This window comes from Symphalangus syndactylus, chromosome 14, assembly GCF_028878055.3.
Source record: "Symphalangus syndactylus isolate Jambi chromosome 14, NHGRI_mSymSyn1-v2.1_pri, whole genome shotgun sequence".
Classification (NCBI taxonomy): domain Eukaryota; kingdom Metazoa; phylum Chordata; class Mammalia; order Primates; family Hylobatidae; genus Symphalangus; species Symphalangus syndactylus.
The window spans coordinates 73,011,202-73,029,350 of NC_072436.2; the positions used below are offsets into that span (position 1 = coordinate 73,011,202).

General features: G+C 38.4%; 1 long non-coding RNA gene across 1 annotated transcript; it reads right to left on the reverse strand.

Moving 5' to 3' along the window:
• Window positions 1–7,303: 7,303 nt before the first annotated feature.
• On the reverse strand, window positions 7,304–17,902 carry LOC134732486 (uncharacterized). The gene is made up of 2 exons (XR_010115708.1): window positions 17,527–17,902; window positions 7,304–8,121 (listed from the first exon to the last, which is right to left on the reverse strand). It is a non-coding gene; the product is annotated as an uncharacterized lncRNA (long non-coding RNA).
• Between the last annotated feature and the right edge of the window lie 247 nt (window positions 17,903–18,149).

Here is an 18,149-nt window from a genome sequence, read left to right on the forward strand (position 1 = left end):
AATAAAAAAAGAAATACTAAATTGTTGAAAAATATACTATTTTAAGAATATGGATCTTTTTATGAGTAAGTTGAGGTATTTATACATATCTCATTAAACATTATTAATATTTACAAAGTATTTTATAGTTAAAAAAGTTTTTTGAATGATCCTCCGCGTAGGCCTCTGTGGTATGTATGGCAGCATTATTGTTTCATACTTATTTTACAAAGATAAAACTGAGGGTCAGAACATTTAAGTGACTTAGTTTCACAAAGTAAGACAATGGCAGGGCTCAAATTTTAACCTAGTTTCTATTGCACGTCATTAAATGAATTATGTGTGGTTATAAAGGTATGGCTAAGTTTACATGTTTCTACACATGTATGCAATCACATGGATCAATTTTTTGTAATCCACAATTATGTATATGTAGAAATGAATACACTAATAATTATTTAGATTTTAAGCAAAAATACTCACATACTTTTATAGATACAAACATATACCTATTTTTCATCTACGTATCTCTCATGCTTCCATGTGCTAACTGAAAATGTTTGCATCCAGTAAACATTTTGATTAGATAATTTTTTAAGGATTGTAGATAATAAAGATGGCTTTAGATTTTTGAAAGTTTAACGTAGAACTTTAACATTCAAACCTGGCATTCTACCCACTCTCTTTCTCGAGCTAATGGAATTCAGCAGTTAACACTTTATGAAAATGTATGAGGTAGTGCCAAGACAAAGGAAATTGTGTTTATACGTAATCCACCCTTGACTTCCACAAAGCTTTGATATAATGGGCAACATGTAAGACTCCTCCACAGACTCAAGGGCAAAGAAGTTAAGACTAAAGCCAAATGGCCAGGCATAAAAAAGGTAGTGTGTGTGTCTAAGTGGAAGGGAGATGGGAGATGTTCTCAAAAGCAGAGAGGGTCTCTAGGAATAGTTTACTTTTTAATAATAATACCATAATGATCCAATGGGAGGAAATAGCAAAGAGGAAAGAGAGTCAACGGTACTAAACTACAAAAGCTCAGGCCTAAACTCATGAAATGCAAATGTACTTTTTTCCCCCAAAGCACCTTGATACCTGAGGAATAAAGTCAAAAAAAGAGTTAAGATCATGCGTTAGTGGCTGGAACACATGACACAGTTTTATGTATCTTTGACTTACCATAGCTCTAGGCTTCTAAGCCATTCTAAGATACCTTTTTGAAGGGAAACACTACATTAAATGTGCATGATGACTCTAAAACATATTCTTGTTGCAGAAATGTAAAAATGTGTGTGTTGGGGGTGGGGGTAGTGCATCTTAAAATTGAGGAAATAAGGTAAATATTTTCCTCAAACCATTTAGAATAAGAGAGAAGTATTTGGTGAATAGCCTCAAATGATAACAAGGCTTAACTGAGAGCAGAATACTCAGTGAGGTACAATTAAACAAGCAGTTAAATAATCTAACATACAAGTGCTTAAACAAACAATCACAGACTGTCCCGTCACTGCTCAGTGCACAGAGCATGAGTCAGAAGAAATTATTTCAGCACCATTGAAAGGAAAAGCCATGTTGTGCTCAATTCTGGTTGACTTACTGCAAATAAGGATATTAGAGAAAATGAGACATTTATGGCAGAAGGTAGATAAAGGTATTCAGTGACTCAAGGAAATTAATTATAGAGGAAAAATTTAAAAAACTAGGTGTGCCTGTGATGACCTCATTGAGGTAAGCTAGGATGACAGCTGTTGCAAGGGTGGATACCCTGAAGGGATCTGCATTGATTACAGCTCTAAAGGAAAGCATACTAGTCCTCAAGAGAGGCAGGCATGAGCAAAATTTAATTGATAGCTCTCATCCATCCCTTGATATTAGTTAATATGGGAAAGAAACAGTTCTGATAAGTGATTAAGATGAATGCAAACAATCTAAATATGGACCTGATTAAGAATTCAGACAGAAAAATAAACTATTATGAAGGCACATCTTTTAACATTTACTTCATCTGGACTTTTGCTGACCCTGAAAGAATTCTTTACTTAAGGAGAGGGGAAAAAAAGTACCCTCTCATTGTCTAGAACTGGTGTCTGAATTCAGGCTCTAAGCTGACTTTATATCCAACAAAGTTTTAATATCAGGCAAGTTTTTTTTTCTTTGTTTATTCTTGGGATTAAAATAGTACACAAACTGACAAAAGTAGTTCAGACACCACATGTCAGCTGTGACACACCACGCTATGATTCTCATACTCATCAACCCCCAAATAACTTTGAGACTAGACCTGTGTGACGTCACTCAGGTGTCTGCTCCCTCTCTCATTTTAGTTATTTGCTTCTAGAGCACAGTGATTTCAGCTTTCAGTGGAAGAAAACAGAAGGGGGAAAAAAAGTGCCCCAACTTTATAAAAACCCAGAATAAACATGAACAATAGGTAAGGTAAACACTCATCTGACTTAAGAGGTTGATCAAGATGGCTCTGCAGAATATTTTTCTGCTGGCCAACTGAGATGGTTTGCCAAATCTTGGCATTCAAGAGGCAGATTTAGGTGGTATTAAATAAAAGTATCAGGACAGTCCAGAATTGACCCAGAAAATAACTCAGTGAAACTCAAATGCTCTTAAAACCTCGCCATCCTGTGATTGAGAGTAAGGTCACATTTAACAGTAATGGCCGATATTCCTGGAGTAAAGAAGGATTTTCTTAAAACAACATTACATAATCTAGTTCCTAAAATTTTTAAACCTTTATATAACTAAAGTCAATATTAACAGAGTTGAGGTGAGTGAAAAATGAAAAAAATACTAAAATATAGTTTAAACCTAAACAAAAAGGTTATTAATATAAAAGGCTACTATCTTCATCTATAGAAGTTCTTGCAAAAAAAGAAAAGATTGATAATTGCAGGAAGAAACGGACTACTGATAAAAATAAAACAGCTGTTTAATTAGCAATACAAAAGAAAACATTGAAGTAATATGCCCTACCTCTTATGAAAATAAATTGTTAGTACTCTGAACTGGGCAGGATGCAGAGGGAATGACAAACTCTCTTAGATGAGAGACGAGAAATGAGGTTTTAAATTGGAAAGTTTCTGGAGGGTGATTTGGTAAAGTAAATAAAAAAATTTTAATGTGTATATTTTGCTGAGCAATTCCACCCCAGGGAATATATTCCAATGAAGGAGTTGGATAAATACACAAAGATTATGTGTACATATGTAATAATTTTACAATAATAAAATAATACAGGAAGGTTGAAAAAATAACTGTAATGTTTACTAGTAAAGTTTCATAAATAAAGCCTGGTAGTTCCATAAAATGAAATACTGTAAAGACATCAAAAGGATAAAGTGATTATTATATACAGTTTTAAAAATATAAGTGTGGTTCAACACTAAGAAATTGAGTAGTATAATTTCCTATGTTAACATTATAAAAGAGTATATGAGCATACATACAAATATTTGTGATAGACCCAATAATGGCCCTCCAAAGGAAATCCAGGCAATGTGAACATAGAGGCAGAGATTTAAATGATGCAGCCAAAAACCAAGGAATGCCAGCAGCCACCAGAAGCTAGAAGAGGCCAGGAACAGACCTTCCCCTGGGCACTCCAGAGGAATGCAGCCCTGTCCACACCTTGATGTCAACCCAGTGGAACTGCTTCTGGACTTCTAGCCTCCAGGACTGCGAGATAATAAATTTCTATTGCTTTAAGCCACCAAGTTTCTGGTAATTTGTGAAAAGCACAGGAAACAAATACAGATTTTGGTAATGAAAATGTGATGCTGCTGTAATACATAAAAATGTGGAAGTGGCTTTGGAATTCGATAATGGGCAGAATCTGGAAGAATTTTGAGGGGCATGACAGATAAAGCCTAGATTGTTGTAAACAGGCTGTTGGTAGAAAAATGGATGCTGAAGATGCTGCTGGTGAGGACTAATAAGGAAGTGAGAAGCATGATAGAGAAAGCCTGTATTATCCTAGAGAATACATATATTGTCATAAAGAGGATGTTAATAGAAAGATGCATGTTAAAGCTGATGCTGGTGCAGAGTTAGAAGGAAATGAGGCATATGATTTTGTAAACCCTGGGAAAGGGGATCCTTACTATGTAGTGGCAGAAAGTCTAGCTGAATTGTGTTCTACAGTTTTGTATAGAAAGCAGAACTTAGAAGCAACATCCTTTGATATTTAGCTGAGGATATTTTCAAGAAAAATATTGATGGTGAAGCTAGGTTTCTTCTTGCTTCTTGTAGTAAAATGTGAGAAGAGACAAACTGACAGGAAAACTGTTAAATAAAGAGGGACCGGGGCTTGATGATACTGGAAATTCTCAACCTATCAGACTGCAAAGGACAGAAACATTAGTATATTCACTATAAGGAAGGTGTGCTCTGGAGAGAAGGCCCAGGGTATGTGGCTGGACAACATTTTGCTGAAGAGATTACATGAGTGGCTCATGATTCCCCTCAACTGTCTGTGCAGAAGTGAAGAATAGAGATGGGGTGACCCAGGAAAGATCTGTGGGAGACCTTCTTGTCTAATAGTGTGAATTTTATGATACATACAGGAGACCCACAGGTTTTTGAGAATGTTATACCAACATTATCAGTTATATAGACACTGCCAGCTTGAATCAAAAGGAATAAAGGATGAATGGAGGAAGATTGTTTTACTCCCCAAATTCTACAAGCAAGAAACTGGCTGATGAAACTACTCAGCTGCAAATGTGTTACCCTTTCAATGAAAAGAAGGTATGGCCCTTAGGGTAGAAACTTGGGCCCAGAGGGTGGAGCCATGGAGATGTCTATTGTATAAAATATGTAGGTATTTTTACATAAATACTATTTTATATAAATAGTTCATAAATACTATTTAGCATAAAACAATATTTATGTAAAATATCTGCTTTATTAAAATTTTTATCTCATTTTATTTCATTTAATTCGACACTGTGATTTAAAAATTCAAATGTATTAATATGACTGCATCTAAGCTGATGTTCCCACCTCCCAATACTTCTAGTAGATATTCTTGTATATGTCCCTTGTGCTGGTCAGAGAGAGCAGCACTCTGTGGCAGCAAATGGTAGGATTGTAATTTCTGACCCCTTATTGTCAGGTGGACCATGTGCCTGGTTTGGGCCAATGAATTGTATAAAGAGTAACATATATCATTTCTGGGCTAGGGCATTTAGTTGCCCAGGAAGGACCCCCACAGGTACATGTTTTTCCCACTGGTACAGGGATGAGTCATGTTCAAAAAGGGCCTGCTCTGCCAGGATAGTTCTAAAGAGACTGGATGAGCAGAGAGGCCTGTGCCAATGTGTAATGGAACATGGTATGAACAAGAAATTAACTTGTATTGTTTCAAACTATTGAGATTGGGGATTCTTTGTCTCACAACACAACTGAACTTATCCTGACAGATATATCTTCTAAGACACTTTTGGGGAATATATTTGGGATATATACCGAGGAGTGGAATTGCTGTGTATATTTCTAATTTACTGACAGATTGCTCTCCAGGATGGCTAGCCCAGTCTATACTTTCTATCTCCCCTATGCTTGCCAACACTGGGCATTTTCCAGCTTCTAGTTTGTCAGTCTAATGAATATAAATGGATATCTCAATGTTTATTTCTTTGTTTTTCCCTGATAAAAATTAAGTTAAGCAATTATTATGCTCATTAGCCTTTGGGGTTTTGTTGCCTATGATTTTTTTTTGTTTATATCCCTTGTCCATTTTTCTATCAAATTTGCTGGGTTTTTGTTGATTTGAAGGACTTCCTCTTATTTTATAGATAAAAAATCCCTTCTCAGATTTAGAAATAACAAATATCTTCTCTCATTCTGCCATATGTCTACTTATGATAACCTCAATTGAACAGAAATCTTTAATACAATCCAATGCATCCATTTTCTGTCTCATTTTTTTGCACTTCTGCAATTTTATTTAAGAAATCCTTTCCCACTGTTAGGTCACAAAAATATGTATTTATATATTCCCTATTCTAAAGCCTGGAACACTAACATGTTAAAGTACTAAGTGTTTGAGTGATGTGATTTCTGGTAGTCTTGTTTTTTTATATATATTTTTTCAGCACTCAGTATGTGTCAGGTACTGTGCAAAATATTTATTTTATTTAATTCTTACAGGATTCCTTTAAGGAAGGTGCCATTAGAAATCCTATTTCGCAGAGAAGGAAATTGAGCCTCGCAGAGCCATGTAAATTTTTGCAATCATACAGCTAATAAGTGACAGAACTGAAATTCCAATCAGGTGGTCCCACTTCAGAATCCAGCCTCTGAGCCATCACACTCAAGTGTGCCATTCTCACCTATCCTATTCTCAACAGACACACTTTACTCCCTTGAGACCCCCCACGATTTCTGTGTGTGGCATGCTCTGCTGAGTCAATGTGTCTTTGATATTTTTAGGGGCAGAGAAGTGCTTGAGCATGTCCTTTCCTCCCTACTTCTTGAGATAATTCCTTCTCATTCTTCAGTGAAGCCTACCTGAGATGACACTTCACTCAGAACCCTTCCTTCCCCAATCCCCCAACACCAGACAAAGTTAGCAGCTTGTGCTTGGCTCCATGATAGCATTTTGTATGGTGTTGTTGCCACTTCCACTTCTACAGGGCTTCCAATACACCTCAAGCTCCTTGACATCCTGGAGAGAATATAAAAATTGTCTCACTAAAATTTATTTCCCCAACATCTAGTATAAAACATCTATAGAAACAGGTAACTCTTTGTTGAGAACACACCACACACAACTGTGTTTGATGTCATTGTTCATAGATGTAGACAACAAAAAATACAGATGATAATTACAGGTTGTGATGAAAGCCATGGAGGAAATAAGCCAGGGGATGAGATTACCAATTAATAAAGGAGGCCCCCTTGGGCAGGAAAGACAGAGCCTTCTCTAGAAGGCAGAGTTTGAACTGAAGTCTGCAGGATAGTAATAAGCCAGCCATTAAGAGGATGGGAGACAAAACATCTCATGTACCCCACAAATATATCTATCTACTATGTATTTAAAATTAAAAATAAAAAATTTAAAATTTAAAATTTAAAATAAATAAAAAATTAAAAAAATTTAATAAGTAAATCAATAAATTAAAAAAAGAGAGAATGGGAGACAGAACAGTGCAGGCTGAGAGAAGAGTGAGTGCCTGGAGAAAGGGTTGATGTTGATAAGGAACTAAAATGTGGTCATTGTGGCTGAGCATAAGCAAGCAAGGAGGAAGGTGGAATAAGATGAAGTGAATAAGGGAGACAGGAGTCAAATTAAGCCAGACTCTGAAGGTGATGGGACTGAGTTTGGTTTTATTCTAAAAACAGAGAGAAATAGAGGACAGAACTATCAAGTGCCCGCACTTGATAGTATTTGTAGCTTTATAAGTCAGCTCTGGCTGCAATTTGGAGAGTGGACTAGAGAGGAAGGAGATTGGAAGCTGGGACCTGTGAGAAGCTGATGCCATTGGCCAGAAGGGATGATGGTGCCCTGGGTACCAGCAGTTACAGTGGAGGTGGAGAGAAGAGTATGGATTTAGGATTTATTTTAAAATTTAAAAAGATAGGACTTTGTCACAGATTTGCTGTAGTGATGAGAGGAAAGGTAGGGTTAAAGATGTCCCCCATATCTTTCGCTTGAGCATCTGATAACATTGTGGTAGCCAGTCCTTATTTAATCACCTGTATGTGTTACAGTAATGGTTCATATTTATCCAGAGTTTAATGTGTGCCATGTATGTGCTTCACATGTATGATATCATTCTTCACAACATCCGTATATGAGGTAGGTCCTGTTATTATTGCTGTCTTAAGGATGAGAAAAGTACAGCTGAGCAAGGTTAACTTCCCCGAGTTCCAAGGACTTGTTTGCAAGTGTTGGAACCAGAGTTTAAATGCAACTACGCTGAACCTGGAGCCTCCTTGGAAAGACAATGCATAATCATACTTCAGGAACCTGTTATTCCATATTTGAATTGCCAAAATTTGTAATCCTAGCTTCTTTGTTGTCCTCAAGTTGATTCGGATGGTGACCATTTTGCTGCAGTCTCTATCCTCATCCAAGTCATAGAAGAACAAGAGAAGTTTTGACAAGTTATTGTTCTATTTTTGCTAAAAAAAACAAAAATAGTAATGCAGATGAATTGGAATTAGAAGTGGAAATAAAATTTGAGGATTATGTCTGAATTTTAGACATCTATCTCTAATGAATATAAATAAGATATTTAATCATATATAAATTTAATCTACATTAAAATGATTTTAGAGATGAGCGCTTTGGGTACAGTTTCTTTTCACTCATTGCTAATTAGAGTTAGGAGAACAGTGTTGACGTGAATCAGAGTGTATTATTTTTCTTTTTTTGAGACAGAGTCTTGCTCTCTTGCCCAGGCTGGAGTGTAGTGGCACAATCTTGGCTTACTGCAACCTCTCCCTCCCAGGTTCAAGCAATTTTCCTCCCTCAGCCTCTGGAACAGCTGGGATTACAGGCACCCACCACCACACCCAGATAATTTTTGTATTTTTAGTAGAGACGGGGTTTCACCATGTTGGCTGGGCTGGTCTCGAACTCCTGACCTCAAGGGATCCACCTGCCTCGGCCTTCCAAAGTGCTGGGATTACAGGAGTGAGCCACTGCACCTGGCCCAGAGTGTATTATTAAATACAACATTACTCCTACTTTATTGGATTGTTTCTTTTCTGACACTTCTGGAACTTCTCCTTCTCCCCACTCAGCAACTCATGCATCTTTGACCCATGACCTTGCTTTCTCCACACTCACTCTTGATATCATCTGCTGTGTGACTTCAATTCTCTCCACCTGCCAGGTCCTGACACCCTTTTTGCCTTGAGCTCTCTCAGAGTTCTGTGCTGCATTTCTTGTCCACTTAGCTCCAGGCAAGGGAGGGGGAAGGGAAAGAGTGTGCTTTAGGGAGGGAGGAGAGTAGGCATGGTGAGAGATGACAATGACAGTGGTGATGATGATGATGACATTTATTAGCCATAGGAGGAGGAAAGCCAAGTCAAAGTCCTATTTAAGATATTTAAGGTAAGTTTTGCCTGTACTCTTTGTGCAGGCCCTGTGAGACAAATGAACATTCAGATTCTGAACACTGATCTGTTACTGTTTGTAGATAGAGTTCACTGTTCTGTGCTCAATTTAATATTTGTAATTGAGCATGCATTGCTTAGGGACCATAATCCCTGTATCTAACTCTCTAAGTCCTATCCTTTGTATACAAAGAGAATAAAACATAAGCTAGCCAGGTGCAGTATGGAAAAGGCCAGTAGAAGTCACAGAGGTATGCTTGGCTGTGAGGGTTTATAGGATAAAAGGGGGAAGAAAGTCCTAACTAAATACTCACAGTTAAGACCTCTAAACAAAATGGAGGTCAGATGACTGCCTAAAGGAAAGAATAATTTTTTTTACACTATCCCCAGTTCTTCTGACTCCCACCCCTTATACCAGGATGTCCCTTTTAGAGAATAAAACAGGTAGCAGGAACACAACGCTAGAATACAGAGAGAATTTAAAAACAAAAGAGGGGGAGGAGTGAAAGCCACTGACTAATTAATCCTCCACTTTTCACATCAGGGAAAACCTTGGCATACAGGGATGATGAGTCAATGCTGCTGACAGATGCATCGTGTTGGGATCCCAATCATCTAATTCTTCCATCAACAGAAATGACAGGTAATTACCAGATTATCGGAAGGTTTAAAAAATACAGGAGAGAATACCACACAAGTACTAGTACCATTGCCTGACTCATCCTGTTTAAAGATGTAGGACTATCTTCTGAATTGATCCACACTCCTAGAGAAGGCTGGGATGAGGGTGGAAGGAGTCAAATACTGCAGGTCAGTTCCTTTTAGGAGAGAACTCTCTTTTGATTAGCAAAAGCAAAACAAGCCAAAAAACCTCTGAAGGGTCATGGCATTTGGGGAAAGATAGGTCTTAAGATGTGGCCAGTTACGAGATAAGGATAAATAAGGACAGCACTGAATTGCTCTGCATAAGAAACTGGGAAGAACTTTTAGTTTCCAGGGACAAGCATAAGAGAGGTCCTGAGGAAGTCTAGAGATGAAAGAAGATGGAAGACCACTATCAAGAAAAAGTTACAAAATGAGAAATTCTCAATAGTACAAATAGCCAAGGAACTCTTAAGAACTCAATGTCTAATATTAATCTTATCTGTAGTGCTATCACTCAGTATAACTACTCACCAAATCAACAGTAAAAGTCTATTACACAAAAACTTTTGATAAGTGTCTTGTTTGGACTATATTTTGAATTAAAAACAGAGGGTTCTGTTCTATGTTGGGACACCAAAGAAAGATAAGGGAGGTCAGAGACAAATGAGATAAAAAAATCAGTCGAAGCTAAAAATTCAAACTAGATATAATTATAAGAAATAAGTCCCATAGTATCCTTAAAGATACTAGGTTGCACAGTGCATTTTCCTCCACAGTGAGATGGAAACTCAAATTGTCTAAAACTTAAATGTTAAAAACCCTTTAAGGCTACAGGGAAAAAAAATATAGAAGTAAAGAAAGAAAAATATAGTAGTGATATGTTCTGTTTGTTGGTGTTACAATAAACAGTTAAAAATAACTTATTTTTTCTGGTTTCCTGAAATGTATATACTAACTGTTCATTGCTTTAAAATGGAAACAATTGTTTTGACTTAAGAAGATGCTCTATCTTGTTTTCTGAATAAATGTGGACAAGAAAAAGTAAATTATTCCCCAAAGGTGGTTTATGCAGACCCTGTACTGTGGGCACAGTTTCCTTAATGTTCACCCTAGACCCAACTGTTGATTTTGAGTTTTACTTGCAAAATAAATAGTGGGCCAAAAGCAAAACATTGATAAAATTGAGGTTGATCTGATTTATTCTAAAAGCAGAGACTTGCCTAAGGCAAAATTCCTTAGGTAAACATTCCAACAGCAAAAAGACGGCTATGAGCTTGTACTTAAACCAGGTGAATTTTCATTCATAAAATTCTTTCCTGCTCCTATTACAACATCATGAAAAAATGAAAAACTGCTGCCCTTGGACTTTCAATTTAGTATTTATATGCTTTGTAGGAAATAAGTGACTGTGTGAAAAATGTATAAGACACCCAATTAATTTTTGTTCATGTAGTAAGTTTTTTTTTTTATTAATGTACTTTAAGTTTTAGGGTACCTGTGCACAATGTGCAGGTTTGTTACGTATGTATCCATGTGCCATGTTGGTGTGCTGCACCCATTAACTCGTCATTTAGCATTAGTTGTATCTCCAAATGCTATCCCTCCCACCTCCCTCTACCCCACAACAGTCCCCGGTGTGTGATGTTCCCCTTCCTGTGTCCATGTGTTCTCATTGTTCAATTCCCACCTATGAGTGAGAACACATGGTGTTTGTTTTTTTGTCCTTGTGATAGTTTACTGAGAATGATGATTTCCAGTTTCATCCATGTCCCTACAAAGGACATGAACTCATCATTTTTTATGGCTGCATAGTATTCCATGGTGTATATGTGCCACGTTTTCTTAATCCAGTCTATTGTTGTTGGACATTTGGGTTGGCTCCAAGTCTTTGCTATTGTGAATAGTGCCGCAATAAACATACATATGCATGTGTCTTTATAGCAGCATGATTTATAGTCCTTTGGGTATATACCCAGTAATGGGATGGCTGGGTCAAATGGTATTTCTAGTTCTAGATCCCTGAGGAATCGCCACACTGACTTCCACAGTGGTTGAACTAGTTTACAGTCCCACCAACAGTGTAAAAGTGTTCCTATTTCTCCACATCCTCTCCAGCACCTGTTGTTACCTGACTTTTTAATGATGGCCATTCTAACTGGTGTGAGATGGTATCTCATTGTGGTTTTGATTTGCATTTCTCTGATGGCCAGTGATGATGAGCATTTTTCATGTGTTTTTTGGCTGCATAAATATCTTCTTTTGAGAAGTGTCTGTTCATGTCCTTCGCCCACTTTTTGATGGGGTTGTTTGTTTTTTTCTTGTAAATTTGTTTGAGTTCATTGTAGATTCTGGATATTAGCCCTTTGTCAGATGAGTAGGTTGCAAAAATTTTCTCCCATTTTGTAGGTTGCCTGTTTACTCTGATGGTAGTTTCTTTTGCTGTGCAGAAGCTCTTTAGTTTAATGAGATCCCATTCATCAATTTTGGCTTTTGTTGCCATTGCTTTTGGTGTTTTAGACATGAAGTCCTTGCCCATGCCTATGTCCTGAATGGTACTGCCTAGGTTTTCTTCTAGGGTTTTTATGGTTTTAGGTCTAACATTTAAGTCTTTAATCCATCTTGAATTAATTTTTGTATAAGGTGTAAGGGAGGGATCCAGTTTTAGCTTTCTACATATGGCTAGCCAGTTTTCCCAGCACCATTTATTAAATAGGGAATCCTTTCCCCATTGCTTGTTTTTGTCAGGTTTGTCAAAGATCAGATAGTTGTAGATATGCGGCATCATTTCTGAGGGCTCTGTTCTGTTCCATCGATCCATATCTCTGTTTTGGTACGAGTACCATGCTGTTTTGGTTACTGTAGCCTTGTAGTATAGTTTGAAGTCAGGTAGCGTGATGCCTCCAGCTTTGTTCTTTTGGCCTAAGATTGACTTGGTGATGCGGGCTCTTATTTGGTTCCATATGAACTTTAAAGTAGTTTTTTCCAATTCTGTGAAGAAAGTCATTGGTAGCTTGATGGGGATGGCATTGAATCTATAAATTACCTTGGGCAGTATGGCCATTTTCACAATACTGATTCTTCCAACCCATGAGCATGGAATGTTCTTCCATTTGTTTGTATCCTCTTTTATTTCATTGAGCAGTGGTTTGTAGTTCTCCTTGAAGAGGTCCTTCACATCCCTTGTAAGTTGGATTCCTAGGTATTTTATTCTCTTTGAAGCAATTGTGAATGCGAGTTCACTCATGATTTGGCTCTCTGTTTGTCTGTGATTGGTGTACAAGAATGCTTGTGATTTTTGTACATTGATTTTGTATCCTGAGACTTTGCTGAATTTGCTAATCAGCTTAAGGAGATTTGGGGGGAGACAATGGGGTTTTCTAGATATACAATCATGTCATCTGCAAACAGGGACAATTTGACTTCCTCATTTCCTAATTGAATACCCTTTATTTCCTTCTCCTGCCTGATTGCCCTGGCCAGAACTTCCAACACTATGTTGAATAGGAGTGGTGAGAGAGGGCATCCCTGTCTTGTGCCAGTTTTCAAAGGGAATGCTTCCAGTTTTTGCCCATTCAGTATGATATTGGCTGTGGGTTTGTCATAGATAGCTCTTATTATTTTGAGATACGTCCCATCAATACCTAATTTATTGAGAGTTTTTAGCATGAAGGGTTGTTGAATTTTGTCAAAGGCCTTTTCTGCATCTATTGAGATAATCATGTGGTTTTTGTCTTTGGTTCTGTTTATATGCTAGATTACATTTATTGATTTGCGTATGTTGAACCAGCCTTGCATCCCAGGGATGAAGCCCACTTGATCCTGGTGGATAAGCTTTTTGATGTGCTGCTGGATTCGGTTTGCCAGTATTTTATTGAGGATTTTTGCATCAATGTTCATCAAGGATATTGGTCTAAAATTCTCTTTTTTGGTAGTGTCTCTGCCAGGCTTTGGTATCAGGACGATGCTGGCCTCATAAAATGAGTTAGGGAGGACTCCCTCTTTTTGTATTGATTGGAATAGTTTCAGAAGGAATGGTACCAGCTCCTCCTTGTACCTCTGGTAGAACTCAGCTGTGAATCCATCTGGTCCTGGACTCTTTTTGGGTGGTAAGCTACTGATTATTGCCACAATTTCAGAGCTTGTTATTGGTCTATTCGGAGATTCAACTTCTTCCTGGTTTAGTCTTGGGAGGCTGTATGTGTTGAGGAATTTATCCATTTCTTCTAGATTTTCTAGTTTATTTGCGTAGAGGTGTTTGTAGTATTCTCTGATGGTAGTTTGTATTTCTGTGGGATCGGTGGTGATATCCCCTTTATCATTTTTTATTGAATCTATTTGATTCTTCTGTCTTTTCTTCTTTATTAGTCTTGCTAGCAGTCTATCAATTTTGTTGATCTTTTCAAAAAACCAGCTCCTGGATTCATTAATTTTTGAAGAGTTTTTTGTGTCTCTATTTCCTTCAGTTCTGCTCTGATTTTAGTTATTTCTTGCCTTCTGCTAGCTTTTGAATGTGTTTGCTCTTGCTTTTCTAGTTCTTTTAATTGTGATGTTAGGGTGTCAATTTTGGATCTTTCCTGCTTTCCCTTGTGGGCATTTAGTGCTATAAATTTCCCTCTACACATTGCTTTGAATGTGTCCCAGAGATTCTGGTATGTTGTGTCTTTGTTCTCGTTGGTTTCAAAGAACATCTTTATTTCTGCCTTGATTTCGTTATGTACCCAGTAGTCATTCAGGAGCAGGTTGTTAGTTTCCATGTAGTTGAGCGGTTTTGAGTGAGTTTCTTAATCCTGAGTTCTAGTTTGATTGCACTGTGGTCTGAGAGACAGTTTGTTATAATTTCTGTTCTTTTACATTTGCTGAGGAGAGCTTTACTTCCAAGTGTGTGGTCAATTTTGGAATAGGTGGGGTGTGGTGCTGAAAGAAATGTATATTCTGTTGATTTGGGGTGGAGAGTTCTGTAGATGTCTATTAGGTCCGCTTGGTGCAGAGCTGAGTTCAATTCCTGGGTATCCTTGTTAACTTTCTGTCTCATTGATCTGTCTAATGTTGACAGTGTGGTGTTAAAGTCTCCCATTATTATTGTGTGGGAGTCTAAGTCTCTTTGTAGGTCACTCAGGACTTGCTTTATGAATCTGGGTGCTCCTGTATTGGGTGCATATATATTTAGGATAGTTAGCTCTTCTTGCTGAATTGATCCCTTTGCCATTATGTAATGGCCTTCTTTGTCTCTTTTGATCTTTGTTGGTTTAAAGTCTGTTTTATCAGAGACTAGGATTGCAACTCCTGTCTTTTTTTGTTTTCCATTTGCTTGGTAGATCTTCCTCCATCCCTTTATTTTGAGCCTACTGTGTCTCTGCATGTGAGATGGGCTTCCTGAATACAGCACACTGATGAGTCTTGACTCTTTATCCAATTTGCCAGTCTGTGTCTTTTAATGGGAGCATTTAGCCCATTTACATTTAAAGTTAATATTGTTATTTGTGAATTTGATCCTGTCATTATGATGTTAGCTGGTTATTTTGCTCATTAGTTAATGTAGTTCCTTCCTAGCCTCGATGGTCTTTACAATTTGGCATGATTTTGCAGTGGCTGGTACTGGTTGTTCCTTTCCGTGTTTAGTGCTTCCTTGAGGAGCTCTTTTAGGGCAGGCCTGGTGGTGACAAAATCTCTCAGCATTTGCTTGTCTGTAAAGTATTTTATTTCTCCTTCACTTATGAAGCATACTTTGGCTGGATATGAAATTCTGGGTTGAAAATTCTTTTCTTTAAGAATGTTGAATATTGGCTCCCACTCTCTTCTGGCTTGTAGAGTTTCTGCTGAGAGATCCGCTGTTAGTCTGATGGGCTTCCCTTTGTGGGTAACCCGACTTTTCTCTCTGGCTGCTCTTAACATTTTTTTCTTCATTTCAACTTTGGTGAATCTGACAATTATGTGTCTTGGAGTTGCTCTTCTTGAGGAGTATCTTTGTGGCATTCTCTGTATTTCCTGAATCTGAATGTTGGCCTGCCTTGCTAGATTGGGGAAGTTCTCCTGGATAATATCCTGCAGAGTGTTTTCCAACTTGGTTCCATTCTCCCCGTCACTTTCAGGTACACCAATCAGACGTAGATTTGGTCTTTTCACATAGTCCCATATTTCTTGGAGGCTTTGTTCATTTCTTTTTATTCTTTTGTCTCTAGACTTCTCTTCTTGCTTCATTTCATTCATTTCATCTTCCATCGCTGTTACCCTTTCTTCGAGTTGATTGCATCAGCTCCTGAGGCTTCTGCATTCTTCACGTAGTTCTCAAGTGTTGGCTTTCAGCTCCATCAGCTCCTTTAAGCACTTCTCTGTATTGGTTATTCTAGTTATACATTCGTCTAATTCTTTTTCAAAGTTTTTAACTTCTTTGCCTTAGGCTTGAATTTCCTCCTGTAGCTCATAGTGGTTTGATCGTCTGAAGCCTTTTTCTCTCAACTTGTCAAAGTCAGTCTTTGTCCAGCTTTGTTCCACTGCTGGTGAGGAACTGCGTTCCTTTGGAGGAGGAGAGGTGCTCTGCTTTTTAGAGTTTCCAGTTTTTCTGCTCTGTTTTTTCCCCATCTTTGTGGTTTTATCTACTTTTGGTCTTTGATGATGGTGATGTACAGATGGGTTTTTGGTATGGATGTCCTTTCTGTTTGTTAGTTTTCCTTCTACCAGACAGGACCCTCAGCTGCAGGTCTGTTGGAGTTTGCTAGAGGTCCACTCCAGACCCTGTTTGCCTGGGTGTCAGCAGCGGTGCCTGCAGAAGAGCGGATTTTCGTGAACTGCAAATGCTGCTGCCTGATCATTCCTCTGGAAGTTTTGTCTCAGAGGAGTACCCGGCCGTGTGAGGTGTCAGTCTGTCCCTACTGGGGGGTGCCTCCCAGTTAGGCTGCTCGGGGGTCAGGTACCCACTTGAAGAGGCAATCTTCCTGTTCTCAGATCTCCAGCTGAGTGCTGGGAGAACCACTACTCTCTTCCAAGCTGTCAGACAGGGACATTTAAGTCTGCAGAGGTTACTGCTGTCTTTTTGTTTGTCTGTGCCCTGCCCCCAGAGGTGGAGCCTACAGAGGCAGGCAGGCCTCCTTGAGCTGTGATGGGCGCCACCCAATTTGAGCTTCCTGGCTGCTTTGTTTACCTAATCAAGCCTGGGCAATGGTGGGCACCCCTCCCCCAGCCTCGCTGTGGCCTTGCAGTTTGATCTCAGACTGCTGTGCTAGCAAGCAGCGAGACTCTGTGGGTGTAGGACCCTCCGAGCCAGATGCAGGACATAATCTCCCGGTGTGCCATTTTATGTAGTAAGTTTTAATAAATATATTTGAAATCACATTGAACCAATGTTGGAAATCAAGTCTTAATTTTAAAAAACAGATTTTGCTCTCTATCTAATACATATTTAGATATTTTTAGATGGAGGATCAGGCTATCATTGATCTATGGTATATAAATTTGTTGTTGGTTTCAGTGTTTACTAGTGATTGATAAATTTCATCTCATATATCAAATCTCTCCTTTTCTTTTCCAACCCTTTGCTCCAAGGAGGTCAGTCCACCTATACATTTTTTCACAAGAGTAGTGCTCATCTATTTCTATACAAATCAATGGTCTGGTTTTCCTCTTGCTAATTTAGAAACAATATTTTTCTGCATTTGAATTATGGTGTTTTCAGAAATTAAGTTTCCAAACTTTTGAGAGGGAAAATAAAACAAATGCCCAATGGCTCCTTATCCCCTCTCACATTAAGTGCTTAGAACATTTTTCAATAGCCTCGATATTCTATGTTCCCCACACTCCCCCACACCACACTTCTTACCAACATACCTGTGTTTCCAGCCAGAATATGACAACATAGCATTTCAGCCCCTCTTCATTCCTTTGCTCATGATGTTCTTCCCAGTGCCTTGTTTTCCATTCTTGGCCCGAATTTTTATGGCTCAAGGTCTCTCATGAGGTGGCAGTCAAGCTGTGAACTGATGCTATAGTCATCTCTAACCTTGACTGGTGTTAAGGAATCCACTTAAAAGCTCACTCACATGGTTACTGGCTGTTGGCCGAGGCCTCCATTCCTCACCACATGACCTCTCCATAAGCTGCCCGAGTGTCCTCACATCTGGCTTTCTCCAGACTTATTAATGAGAGAGAGAGGGAGAGAGAAAGGGGAGGAAAAAGTAAGGGAGAGCAAATAATTTTTAATGAGAGAGAAAAAAAGAGAGTGAGAGAGAGGATTAAAAGAGAGTGAGAGACAGAATAAGAGAAAAGCCACACAAGAAAGTGAATACCAGGAGGTGGGGCTTCCTAGGAGTCATCTTGGGGGCTGGCTACCATAGCTACCACAATTAGAAGCCCAGACTGGGGCCTGGCTTCTTGTAGTTCTTTAATCATTACTCTTTCATGATTTCTTTATTCTCAGAATATCTTTAGAACAAATTGTCCGTCACAGTTAG